The sequence below is a fragment of the Atractosteus spatula genome, chromosome 10, assembly GCF_055471065.1.
Source record: "Atractosteus spatula isolate fAtrSpa1 chromosome 10, fAtrSpa1.hap1, whole genome shotgun sequence".
Taxonomy (NCBI): Eukaryota; Metazoa; Chordata; class Actinopteri; order Semionotiformes; family Lepisosteidae; genus Atractosteus; species Atractosteus spatula.
This window is the reverse complement of record NC_142715.1, coordinates 23756607-23769430: the sequence shown is the minus strand read 5'-3', so window position 1 is coordinate 23769430 and position 12824 is coordinate 23756607. Positions and strand designations below refer to the sequence as shown.

The following is a 12824-nucleotide window of genomic DNA, read 5'->3' as shown; positions in this document are numbered from 1 at the left end:
CAAAACATCACCCGCTGCTCTACATGGGCGTGTCTTCAATATCGTTGAGAACCAAACCTTCTGCTTTCCGACGCAACTGATTCTTTCGTCGTTAATTCCCAAATCTTCAATGAGAATCAGTGAAACGAAAATCAAACACATGCACACACTCGCGTCCTAACTTGAAAGAAAAATCTACACCCACTTTATAATACTGAAAATGATTCAGGAAGTACAGCAAAGTTCTAAAACCAGCGAATGCATCTGCATACATAAAATGTCAATTTTTCAAAAGTAACATCTTCAGCTTTGAAAGATTGTCATCCATATATTTTCGTTTTTCTCTTTTATTACATAACACGCTTTCGAGAAACAAACTGTCTTTTAATTAAGGCTTCATTAGAAAATGTGTATCTTGGTTTGCTAAGTTAAAATCGGCACATCCCAGTGGGCAAAAGATGTAGAATATACGACTATTAAACGCATACCTTAGACGTGTAAATGTGCTCTGTAACTGGTCTTGAATGAAATTCTAATATACGTATATCGTTATACGTCAATTAGACATCTATGATTATATGTTTATTTTACATAAATGGTTGGAGTTCTATTATACGGATAAATTTAGAAGACTATAATATATAGTTAAAGGTCTATTATACATCAAAGAAAGATTTGTATAGGTGTAGAAACTAGTAAATAAAGCCAATGATTTATTTTAGAAATGTATTCTTAAAATATACAAATATTCACACATGAAAAATATGTAGTTCAAATTATAGATTATATACAATATTGTAATCAACAAATGTCTAATCATCATAAAAAACACAACTAGTAAACTTCAGTTACAAATTCTAGTAACATGGCAATATATATATAGTAATGACAAACACAAACTAATTACATGAACGCGCTAATATTTAACTCAAAACCACATTTCGATTCAAATATAAATTTTAAAATTTACAACTTCTTTATTTCCACGAAAATATTATTAATGTAGCACAAACGCTACTTTCTAATAGACAGAAAGAAACTGTTTGTTTTGTGTCTCATGGTGATCCTCCTCTCGATACTAATGAAATGTTTAATATGATCCCTCGAGAATAAATAAGGAGTCAATTTCCGACTGGAATGATTGATGCCCCATCAAACATTTTGTAATATCCCTGGAAGTTTATACAGTAGAATCCTGGTTCGTGGCTTAAATTCAAGGTTAACAAGACTAAGGAAACGAGTTGGAAACTTGATGTTGAAGTGGGATTTAAATCACCCGGAACATTTCACTACATTGGGCAGTATGTGCCAGAGAGTAATTTTTGACATTCCTTCGATAGCTCAGTTGGTAGAGCGGAGGACTGTACAAAAATCAGTGGGGTATCCTTAGGTTGCTGGTTCGATTCCGGCTCGAAGGAAGGTGCTTTTTGTGTACTTTAATCAAAGAGTTAAAAAAGCGAATCTGTTTCAATCAGACATTGATCAAAAGCTCAATAAACGACGAAGTAGAGGTTCCTGTTCCGAATTCAGCCCACGTCTGATTGTCTTGTTTTGGCCAAGATCTGATCTTTGAATTAAGGGACTACACTGTCTGCTTTGTAATCCAAAAATGCATACAAATGTCAAGTTTTTTTGTAGATATAAAGGTGTTCTCTGTTTTCAAAGGATAGGTACTTAATTGGCATAATGATTTGGTATTGATTTTGTATCGTTGTATTATAAAGTTTGTGCTTTCTGTGTTTTTATCGTATTGTGAACTTATTTTTTAAACAAATGCTTACAAAGGCAAACACGGCACACATCTGTTTATACCAGCGGTGAATTGTACATTTTAATTAAGTATAAGCTACTGTGCACTTCTGGGAGTATAACAGGTTCGATATAAAGTGGCAAAAATATAAAAGGGGAAAATACCCCAGACTGCATGTAAAGCCCTCGTTGTGACTGTTTTAGATTAAAATGGCGTACTGTGCACGAAATGTTGCAGTACAGTCTGATATTTTGATAATTATTATTTTAATAATTTGATCAAATTGAGGCCCAGGATCCAAATCTTCAGTTCTGATTTTTTTAAGTGATATCTTTCCTTCCTGTCCAGAATGCGTGTAAAGGCCTCGTTGTGACTCTTGTTTTACTGTTAAATACGGCGTACTGTGCACGAAATGTTACAGAAACACAATCTGATATTTTAATTATTATTATTTTAATAATTTTATAAGTATGAGGCCCCGGATCCAAATATTCAGTTCTGATTTTTTTTAAGTGATACTGTATCTTCCCTTCCTCTCGTGGAAGTCACACGATGTGAGCAATTGTTTTTTGTTCTTTTTTTTTTACGTTGCGATCCAAAGAGCCTCAGGCGCACAGTCTGACAGTAACCAAACAAGAATGGATTCTGCTGGAAGCCGGACTGAGCTCATTCATGCTTCCTGTGTTGAAAACAGAATTAGCTCTTCCCCGAGCACCGTCTACAGCTGCTGGATAGTGCTCTGCCTCCTACTGCTCCAGCAATTATTTTGACGAAAGACAGATCACTTGTGCGCTTTTAACCTCCTCGCAGCTACAGGCGAGACTGAAGCTGGCGATATGAAGGCACGCGCTGGTACACCTTCTCTAACTTTTACAATCGCGATAAACATTTTTTAAGACCTTTGAAAAACTAGATATAGATAATACTAGATAAAAAACATTATCTTTATCGGTTTTTACATTAATCGATTTTGAATCAAATTTGATCTTTGTACATTGCATTTTACATTGAAAAAAGCGTACATATCTAATCCACCAACGGACAGAGCAATATGTTACGTTGCCTTCCAGAGCTTCCAACATGTGATGGATTTGTATGGGCGTCTGTATGATACCACTACAGCACTGGCGCAGGTGCAAAATCAACTTTTACACGACTATTTCAGTGTCTCCTCCTCTCACAAATGGACCGAAGCACAGGAGCCAATATTAGAAAGTTCGAAGGTTATTGATTGGTGATCGTTCAGCGGGGGTTCGGACGTGTCTGTGAGGCTAAAATCGGACGGTACCGTGTGCCGGGCTCGGCTGCACTGCAGCGTGAACAGGGCAATGACGTCACGGGGATAACGTAGTCACACGCAGGCAGGTTGAACAAGGAGAAAATCAAAACGGTTCTATAAAAGACCTATGTCAGCTGTCGGTTCGCAATCTGGACTCTAATTCACCGATCCGAGTTCAGATCTTTGTGACACCTGAGCTGCGGCTTCTTCCGAGTAGTTATTCTGGTGAGCATTATGTTACTCGTAAGTGTATAGATAAAACATTTAATATATTGTTCGGTTTAAATCAAAATGCTTTACTACTACAAGAGAGAAGTATAGTATGGAGGATGCGGCAAATTTATGATTTCTTGGAAGAAAACGGCTTTTCTTTGCGTTCGAAATGAATCGAAACTAGCGCGACACACAAACCCTTTGTTTTTTTTAAATAAGTTATTTTTTTTAAATGACAAATATAGAAAACGTGTTGTTGTTTTTTCACCTAGAAATTTTGGACCAGGGCGATGTACAGTATCACTAGTAGTGGCGCTGAGGTCACTATGGTGCAATTGAGCACTGTCAGACCCGGGCCAGTGACGTAATGGATAACGCGTCTGACTTCAGGTCAGAAGAGTGTAGTTTCGACTGGGCTTGGCTCGTGTTTAAACCATTTACATTTCTGTATATTAATGAACTGCAGCTGAAAGCTCTAGAAAACACGTTGGGTAAATTGCAGTGAACTAAAATTCGCACGAGGCTGTTGACTGCTTAAATAGCTCCCCAGAAGTGCAACTTTGCTCAGTGCTAGAGCGCATGTAAGAGATCCCGGGTTCAATCCCCGGTATGTTTAGGTGCTTTATATCCTATCGAGTGAGAACTCTTCGCTTGTTTTCATAGCCCAGTTTATATAGTTAAATCCCGATACTTTTGAAGTGCTATAATGTTGCTGTGCTGTTTTAACGTGTCTTTTAATGCAGGGGTGCCCAACCTTTTTTAATCTACTTTTTCATTTGCCAGTCCAGTGCGATCTACTGTACCAGTGTGAATCTGAAGCTCTAATATAGGAAAAACAGACTGTGGGCACATCGGTACAATAACGATACCCATTACTAAAATGACAGCAAATAAAAGCAAGTGACTCATGCTACAGTGAGCAATTAATTTTCCCCATTTTAGAAAAAAGAATATCCTACCTTAATGTTGACATTGGCACCGAGAAGCTTACTTGAGAACACTTGTAATATTTTTTTGAACGTGTTGACACTGCTAATCATGTCGATGCCATTTTTAGTTTGTCTCTGCAGCTCGACATTCAGCTCATTCAGCAGTTCAGTCAAGTCTGTGAGGAATACTAATTCCAGAAGCCACTGGTCATCCTATAATTGGGCATATTCACCATGTTTGGATGACTTGAGGATTTCCTTGATTTCAGGTAACAGCTGTTTGAACCTCTCCAAAAATGTTTGTTTTTGAAATCTCCAAACAGCCAGTCAACAGCCTCGATAAACGCTTTTTAAATTTCTTCCTGGCTGAATGAGTTTTTCTGTTTAGCCAGGACGCGGCTCACACGGAACGACGCGATGATTGCTTGCTTTACCTCTTGTACTAGACCTCGTGAAACCCGACTGCTGCTAGTTGAATTTGTAATTTAATTTATTTCAACTTTTCTTTTCTGTCACTGACTTTTAGCAGGAAAGTCCACATCATACGTTTTTTGTGCAATTTATAAATGTGGTTCTATATTTTCCTTTTTCGCGTAGGCGCTAGCATTGCAGATTTGAATGCGAAAGTACAAAAAAGTCATGCTTCCATTTCTTGTGATAACGGTAAGTTTTCGGTCTCTTTGCTTAATCCTTTTCGCTCAAACACTACAACTATCAAATAGGCAAACGTATCAAACTGTTGGCTAATTTATCACAGCCAGTCTGTTTTGCTCCACGATGCGCTGTAGCGAACGTGGGGTTCGTGCGGCAATAACCAAGAGAAAGTTCTTGGGCAGCACACACAACAACATATTTACGGAGCTCCTGTAGCCTTTTTTTCTGTGAGCCAGCACTCAGGGAAGAGACTTTTACAACCCGTTAGACAAGGGTTAAACACACAAGGGCAGTAAAATGTATGACATCACATGCACAGATCTGAATGAATGTTTAGGCTGTTGAAAAAAAAGTAAATACTCAAATAGCCCATTTGTTTTTTGCCATTCTTACAAACGATCGACTAGCAAGCACTCCGCGAACGATTGGTTGGGCACCCCTTTTCTAATGCATTAAGCTTTGTTAACATTCAAATGATTTTGACTAATTTCACGTCATGTTCAGGAAAGCAAGAAAAGTTCTTCTGCATTTTCTGCAGTTTGACACGTAGAGCAACATGAGCTTGGAAAGCCGTATTCCTTCTTTTCACAGAAACGGCGAAAACGACAGGTGTTTAAACAGAGGGTGTCCCAATGTCTGGGACAACGCATTGTGATTTTGTATAAACGCAAATGGTTTCTCATTTAAGCGCAAATGTTCCTCATTTAAACGCAATGGTACCTCATTTAAAAGCCAACAACATTACTTTTTCTCCCTGGCGCTAATAAGCTACCACACATGGAGAAAAGAAAAGAAAATTCATATGTGCATAGGAAGGCAGAATAAAATCCAGAACTGTATTGGTGATATCGATAAACAGGGCTCATGTTCTCAATAAAACGTATTTGTATAAAACATTAAAATTCGTAAATATATATTTTTTAATTATGCAAAGTGTCTGTTAAACCATTCATGAAGGATTTTTTAGACAAAAAAACACCATTATATGAGAAAATATATTTACTATATGTGCATTTAATTTCTTTTTTTAACAATTTCGATTCCAAGGTCGATGAAAATTGTTGCCCTGCTTTTTTGTCATAAATACACAAGCTTGTTATGTCTTGTGTCAGAAATAAACTGCATGAAATTCGCTAAAGCAACAAAAAGTAAGCGCCACAAAGAAGACAAACATTTGCGTTTATAGTGCAATGTCATCTCGAGCCTTTAAAATGACTTTAAACGCAATTTGTTTGTCTCTGTGGCTCTAAGGCTTTGTCATTTAGGTGTGCTGTTTTTTACGTATTGTAAAAAAGTCGCTAAATCATACGAAACATAAAAACTCCTATTGTAAACAATTGACCAATCATATTCCTGAATTTTAAACCTATGGAGTATTTATACTTTGTCTTAGTATTTGTGAATAATACAGAGCTCCTTTTCAAAAGCTGTCAGTACGGTTTAGTGCTTAGGTCTCCTGCTTTTCACCCAGGCGGTCCGGGTTCGACGCTTAGTATAGGAGCGCATCTGTGTTGCCTTCTGGATCTCAAATGAGAGGCTCAGTACAGATAAAAGCCCCGAAGAGCAGCATGCGGAGTGCAAAAACAAGTATAATAACGATCGTTTTAGTGTGTTAAGAGAGATACATTGCGCGTGGTGGGGAGGTGTGACTGGCAAAGAGTGTTGACCTTCGAAAAAAGGACTCTCGGGAAAATATTTCCACATCCTGAAGAGAAGATTGTCCCCATTTCTCTAGTCGGAACTCCTCTAATGCTAGAGAGCTGTAGAATGTGGAGTCTCCTATCCTGCTCTGGGGGTAGGGTGTACTGTCGTTGCCGTAGCGCGGTGGTTATCACGTTCACCTCACACGCGAAACGTCCCTGTTTTCGCTCTTTCAAACTGCTTGTGGAGTTATTGCACGGACCCATGTTGTCCTCGTGAATAATTATTAAACTAAACAGCCAGCAGCAGTGATATCACTCCTCTTCTTCATTAATTTCCTTAGTGAACGGCCATGTCTGTGCCCGAGCGCCTGGTGCGAATAGTGAGATAAACTATTGTTTTCCGATATTTTCCAGTGCGGTTATTTATCATTGTTTTAATTAATTGCTTACACTTATATTATAGTGCTTTTTCTGGACACTCCCCTCCACCACCACTGTGCAGCATCCACCTGGATGATGTGACAGAAGCCATAGTGCACCAGAACTCTCACCACACACACCAGCTCTCAGTGGGGAGGAAAGAAGAGCAATATAGCCAATTGATAAAGGGGGATTATTAGGAGGCCATAATTGGTAAAGGCAAATGGAAAATTTACACCCCTACTCTTTTCAGGAAACACACTGGGATTTTTACTGAATGCAGAGAGTCAGGATCTCACTTTTATATCTCATCCGAAGGACAGTGCCTGTTTACAGTACAGTGTCCCCGTCACTATACTGGGGCATTAGGACCCACATGGACCACAGGGTGAGCACCCCCCTGCTGGCCCCACTAACACCTCAAACAATAGTTTTAACTATTACTATTAATGTTACTATTAATGTAACGAATTATATAATAATAGTACAATACATACAATACAATACAAGAGTTACTCACAGTCCGGACACACAAGAACAAACTAGAACAGAACAGTACAGTACACAGAAAATCGTATCACACATATGAATATAAATATAGATGTAACTATAGATATAAATATACATGTATTGCACAGGTCCCTGGCGTATATTGCACAAAAAGTGGTTGTAAACGGGAAAAAGAAAAGAAAGAGAACAGATGTAGCAGTAGATGTGTAGATGTGTTTAGTCCAGAAATAGGTCACTGTCGATATTGCCTCTGCCAAGACTCAAGGTGGATGCGTTGTACAGTCTTATGGCAGACGGCAAGAATGACCTCCTGTAGCGCTCCCTGTCGCACTGTGAATGAATCAGTCTATTGCTGAACGTGCTCTTCATTCCTGCAAGCCTGTCATAGAGGGAATGGGAGAAGTTGTCCATGATGGCCTCTAGTTTGGACATCATTCTCCTCTCAGCCACTACCTCCAAGGAGTCCAGGTCAGACCCAATGACAGAGCTTGCTCTCCTGATGAGCTTGTTCAGCCTTTTGGAATCTACTGCTCTAATCCCAGAGCCCCAGCACACCACTGCGTAGAAAATGGCACTCGCTACCACCGACTGATAGAACATGTGTAGCATCTTACTACACACATTGAAGGACCTGAGCCTCCTCAAGAAGTAAAGTCGGCTCTGTCCCTTCTTATAGATGGCTTCGATGTTCTTAGACCATTCCAGTCTATCGTCGATGTGCACTCCCAGGTACTTGTACGAGTCCACCATCTCCACGCCACTCCCATGGATGTAGACAGGAGTAGGTTTGACCTTTTTCCTCCTGAAATCTACCACCAGTTCCTTTGTCTTTGTAACATTCATATGGCTGCTGGTTTTCATATTGAACGTGTTACCTGTAAAGTCAAAGTGACACTTTTTCACATGAATTTTTGTATGAAAGCAAAGGTTTCACAATATTTATTTTATTAGAATACTAGTAAATCTTCTTATTCGCCATGCAATTTCTTGGCCTTCTGACAGGCATGTGTTTTTTAAAGAAACTCTACTGTATAAAAAATAGAGAGGAGCTAAGATACCAATAATGATTGCAATAATGAGCAGTGTTTTGATCATGCAGTTTCAGACTATAATGTGGCATGATATTCACTGCGTTTATCTGTGTCCTAGTGTCCATACAAAATACATTGAAAGCAAAGTCCTTGATTCATTTACTCAAGCAAGGAAAGAAATTTGCTTCTTGATAATCTTTAACTGGACCAAATATATGCATTCCCATTTAGTGCTAGGTACCATTAAGGTGTAAAGTGCTAGGTACCATTACGGTAATTAGAGACCTTCTGTAAGATAATGACATACACTGCACCCAACATTGGGCTTGAACCTACGACCCTCAGATTAAGAGTCTCATGCTTTACTGACTAAGCAAGTCGGGCACAGATGCCAAATAGACCTGCTGTCGTCAATTTGAAGAGGTAGCTGGCTTATAATTATGTGGTGACCAGGAGTCCAGTGCCTATCACGGTGTGGTGTGTTGATTATTCAATGCAGAGCAAATGTCAGTAGCCATTGAAATTAATGGTTGAAATCAAAAGCACTTTATTCTTTCACACAGTAACAGATACACATATAACATAGGACGATTTTCATACCGGGGTAAAGTTAGCTTCAAGTTCGAAAATGATTTTGGCATGCCTGTAGCATTTTCACGAAACCTCCTTCACTTTCCTTACTTGCAGCAGTGCCACATTCAATAAAACCACAAGAAAAAGAGATACAAGTGTATCAGTTTCAGGAAAAGGTAATGCACAATGGTTCTATTGGATGCAAGTGAAACCTTTTCTGAATGGAAATCAAGACAAAGATAATACTAAACAATGAATACTAATCATTTTTCTTTTATTTCTATTCACAGGACAGGAAATGGTGTTCCAATATACCAAGATCCAGGATATAACATACTTAGATTTTACAGATTACCATGGGACAGACCTCGAAGAGTTAGTACATTAACAATGGCCAATATATACACTTAATAGGGAGGGCAGATGGTGAAAGGAGAAGGTCTGTTCACCAGGTAAAAATATGATTCAAGTGAAGCTGGAAAAACCAGGAATGCCATACAAGTTAAATCCAGTCTGAATCCAAGTAAAGTACGACAATGTATAACATGGTGGGAATATAGACCATATCCGAAAAGATTATCATCCAATTTATCCAAACTCAGAATACACAATGAAACTTATGACATTTGCCAATAACCGCTCTTTATAGAAATGAAACTGGACTCATTATGTGCATCACAACATATACTAGGAGCATCCCAGGACCCAGAGTATGAATTAGTACTGATTTTAATTACATCCAGATGGACTAATTTGAAAACTTTTTTATGGACAAATGGACTCGATGGACAATATTATTCAATTAAATGTATCAATGTTATCCAGAGGAAACACTGTGAATATAAACAACGTTTCAATCCAACAGCCTGTGGCTATAAAATACTAACAATATGTCCAACATTGATGACACCACCAACAGATGGACTTCTTAGGGAAGCAATGTTGCATGTTAAAATCATTACTTTAGAGGTAACTTATGTTTTAGCTAATGTTGTATTTCAATATAAAAAATGTAATCAATTGTAGAAACAAAACCAGTACTTTACAATGGCTGCAACAAAGCATATCTGTTACGACTTGCCCAATGAGGACCTGACACACACCTCTCCGCATTACAGTGCGAAATCAGTAATCAGACACACCCCTACTCCTGGGTACTTTAACCTGCCTCACTCTCATCTCCCTGCTCAGTATTTGCTTGAACTTCTCGTGAGATATTTCAGAGCCTTTTGCTATCTTGATTGCTTCTTGGTTATTCTAGACTTCTGGTTTGCTGACTCGACTTCGGTTTTGGATCTTGTTTTCGGATTGGTCTTTTGGATTGACTTCCTGTTTTTTTTAACTTGATTTTCGGCTTCTTGTTTTCTCATCTCCCGCATACGGTCCATCTTTCGTCTTTCGTTTAAACAAAGTGTAGCAATATCCACACTAATTATAGATGACCCAATTATATCAAACTTAAATTGCACCAAGAAGTGCTCGGGGAAAAAAAAAGTTTGGAGATATTGGAGGTCTCTTTGGAAGTTCAAATTTGGCTCTAATTTCTTGGAAAATTGCAAATACAGAAGCATGTGCTAACTAGGCATATGCTCAGCAGGCATTGCAAGGTCTGGGTTTAGCAGATAATGGAGAAAATTATTTTTTGCATGCTGTAAAGCTTTAGTAGAAATAGTGAATACATTAGGTCAAGGTATAGTGAAAAATACAATTATTCATGTGAAAATTTTGCTAGAGATCTATTAAATGCAGTCAAAATTGAATTATTGGATATCAGATTAGGAGTAGTACCTAAATACACTATTGGAAATGCTTAAAAAAATTAGGCTTACAATGGTTCACTGACAAAAATGAATTAACTTGACAGAATTACAACAAAACCCACTACATGAGGTGACACTACTACAGTTCAATTTTTCTTAGTGTTTCCACAAGTATCACATAAGCATAGATACAAGAAAGTAAGGCATTTTGAGAGTTTGCGCGATTCCATATAAAGATATATTCCATATTAGATTCCATATAAAGATCAAATAATGACTCGTGGTAAGAGAAGATCTATAGTAAACAGAAAGCATGACACTGCTTACTACAACTGATTGCTGTACTGAAAATCACCGTTATATTACAGATGCAGCCATTCAAAGTGTGCGTCACAGACACGTACCGCAGGTGACGTCGCTCAGTATGACGCAAGATGACGCGTGGCACCACAGTAAGTGATTGGTTGACCGACAGGGGCACTCGTGGTCCGTTGGTCTGTCGTAGAAAGACTTACAGTAAAAACGTCTTTGCTGTGCCCGTTGTAGATATTGAATTTACCAATGAAGGGAAATCTTAGTAGCTGAGCATAAAAAGAATAGGAGCATACTGTAACGCGTGTGAAGGCCATAAACGATATTAATTTTGGAACATAAACATACAGTATATAGCTGGTCTTGGTACTTTAAAGAAAAAAATACACACCAGTATTCCATTTCTCCCTAAACATTTTAAGCTTTGAAGTCTTTAACTAACGTGATACCGGAGTCAACAAGCATACTTTTAGAATTTGATTAAAAGGGAATATAATATGGAATCGCGTATCTAAGGAATTTAATAATGGTATTCGTGTGCTGCGACAGGGCTGTGTAGGGCTGTTTCGCCTGCCTGTTCATGCGAGCTGTGTTGTAGCCGACTGGTCTAGGTGCGTGCCTAGCAACTGGTAGGTTGTGTGTTCAAATCCAGCTGGTACCGGACTTTTCTTTTAACAAACATTTCTTCGAAAAAATAGAATAGCGATATTATGGACAATCAATTGATTTTTATATTTCAAAATATCGCAACATGATCGATATTTGCGATATTTTGAACATATCTTCCCTTCTGACAGCGGTTCCTCCTTCTATTGTGTGTGTGTGTGCAACAGAGTAAATTTTTATAGAGAAATGGAGGCTGGACAGTATGCGTTACAATATAAACATTTATATTGATTTAAATCGTGTTCTGATTTAAATCGCAAACGCGTGTTTAATTATGTGTTTTTTAATCATAATCAGGCTAATGCATTTCTACATTTTCTGTATGAACCAGCTTAGAGGTTCATACAGAAAGACAGCTTGTGTTTAAATTGAGTGTAAGGTAATTTATGCTTCTAAAGTCATGGTCAGCATTTATTATCGTACTGTGCTGTAAACTTTTTCTGTGCCTAGTCACATTATTTTATAGCGTTTTTATTCCGTTATTAAATCTGGTGGCGCTGTGTGTTACAGTAGTTTCGTGACTCCCATGTCACATGGTCTGTGATTGAATCCCATAGAACTATGACTTAATTTTTTAACAAACATTTCTTTGAAAAAATGAAACGTTTCCCTTGGTCAGAGATTAAATAAAACCTCACTCGCACCAAACAAATTTATATTTCTAAATATCACAAAATATGTTCATTGTCTTCCAATCGAGTCGAGTTGACATTGGAAGCCTGCCACACCCGGACTCTTAAACCAACGCATTAGCACGTCAAAGCCCATCGAGGGTATTGAGCCAGTATTGGCTTTAGTATTCCCCCCCTCTCCCCTCAATTCAATTCAATTCAAGGTGTTTTATTTGCATGACAGATGGGTACAAGCAGTGTTGGGTATGTATATTGTAACGCTTACGGCAGACAGGCACTGTGTAAGAGCCGGCGCACCAGAGCAGCGCACCGAGGGAGCGTCTGCATTTCTAACTTAGTTTTTAAAATTAGTCAAGCAATATGAAACATCCCCTTTTACTTTGTGCCTGAGCATAAAAAGAATAGGAGCATACTGCAACGCGTGTGAAGTCCATAAACGATATTAATTTTGGAACTTAAACATACAGTATATG

At 38.3% G+C, this 12824-nt stretch overlaps 1 non-coding gene across 1 annotated transcript; it reads left to right on the top strand.

Moving 5' to 3' along the window:
* Positions 1 to 1309: 1309 nt before the first annotated feature.
* Positions 1310 to 1397, top strand: trnay-gua (transfer RNA tyrosine (anticodon GUA)). The gene is given in 2 exon segments: positions 1310 to 1346; positions 1362 to 1397. It is a non-coding gene; the product is annotated as a tRNA-Tyr (tRNA).
* Positions 1398 to 12824: the final 11427 nt, after the last annotated feature.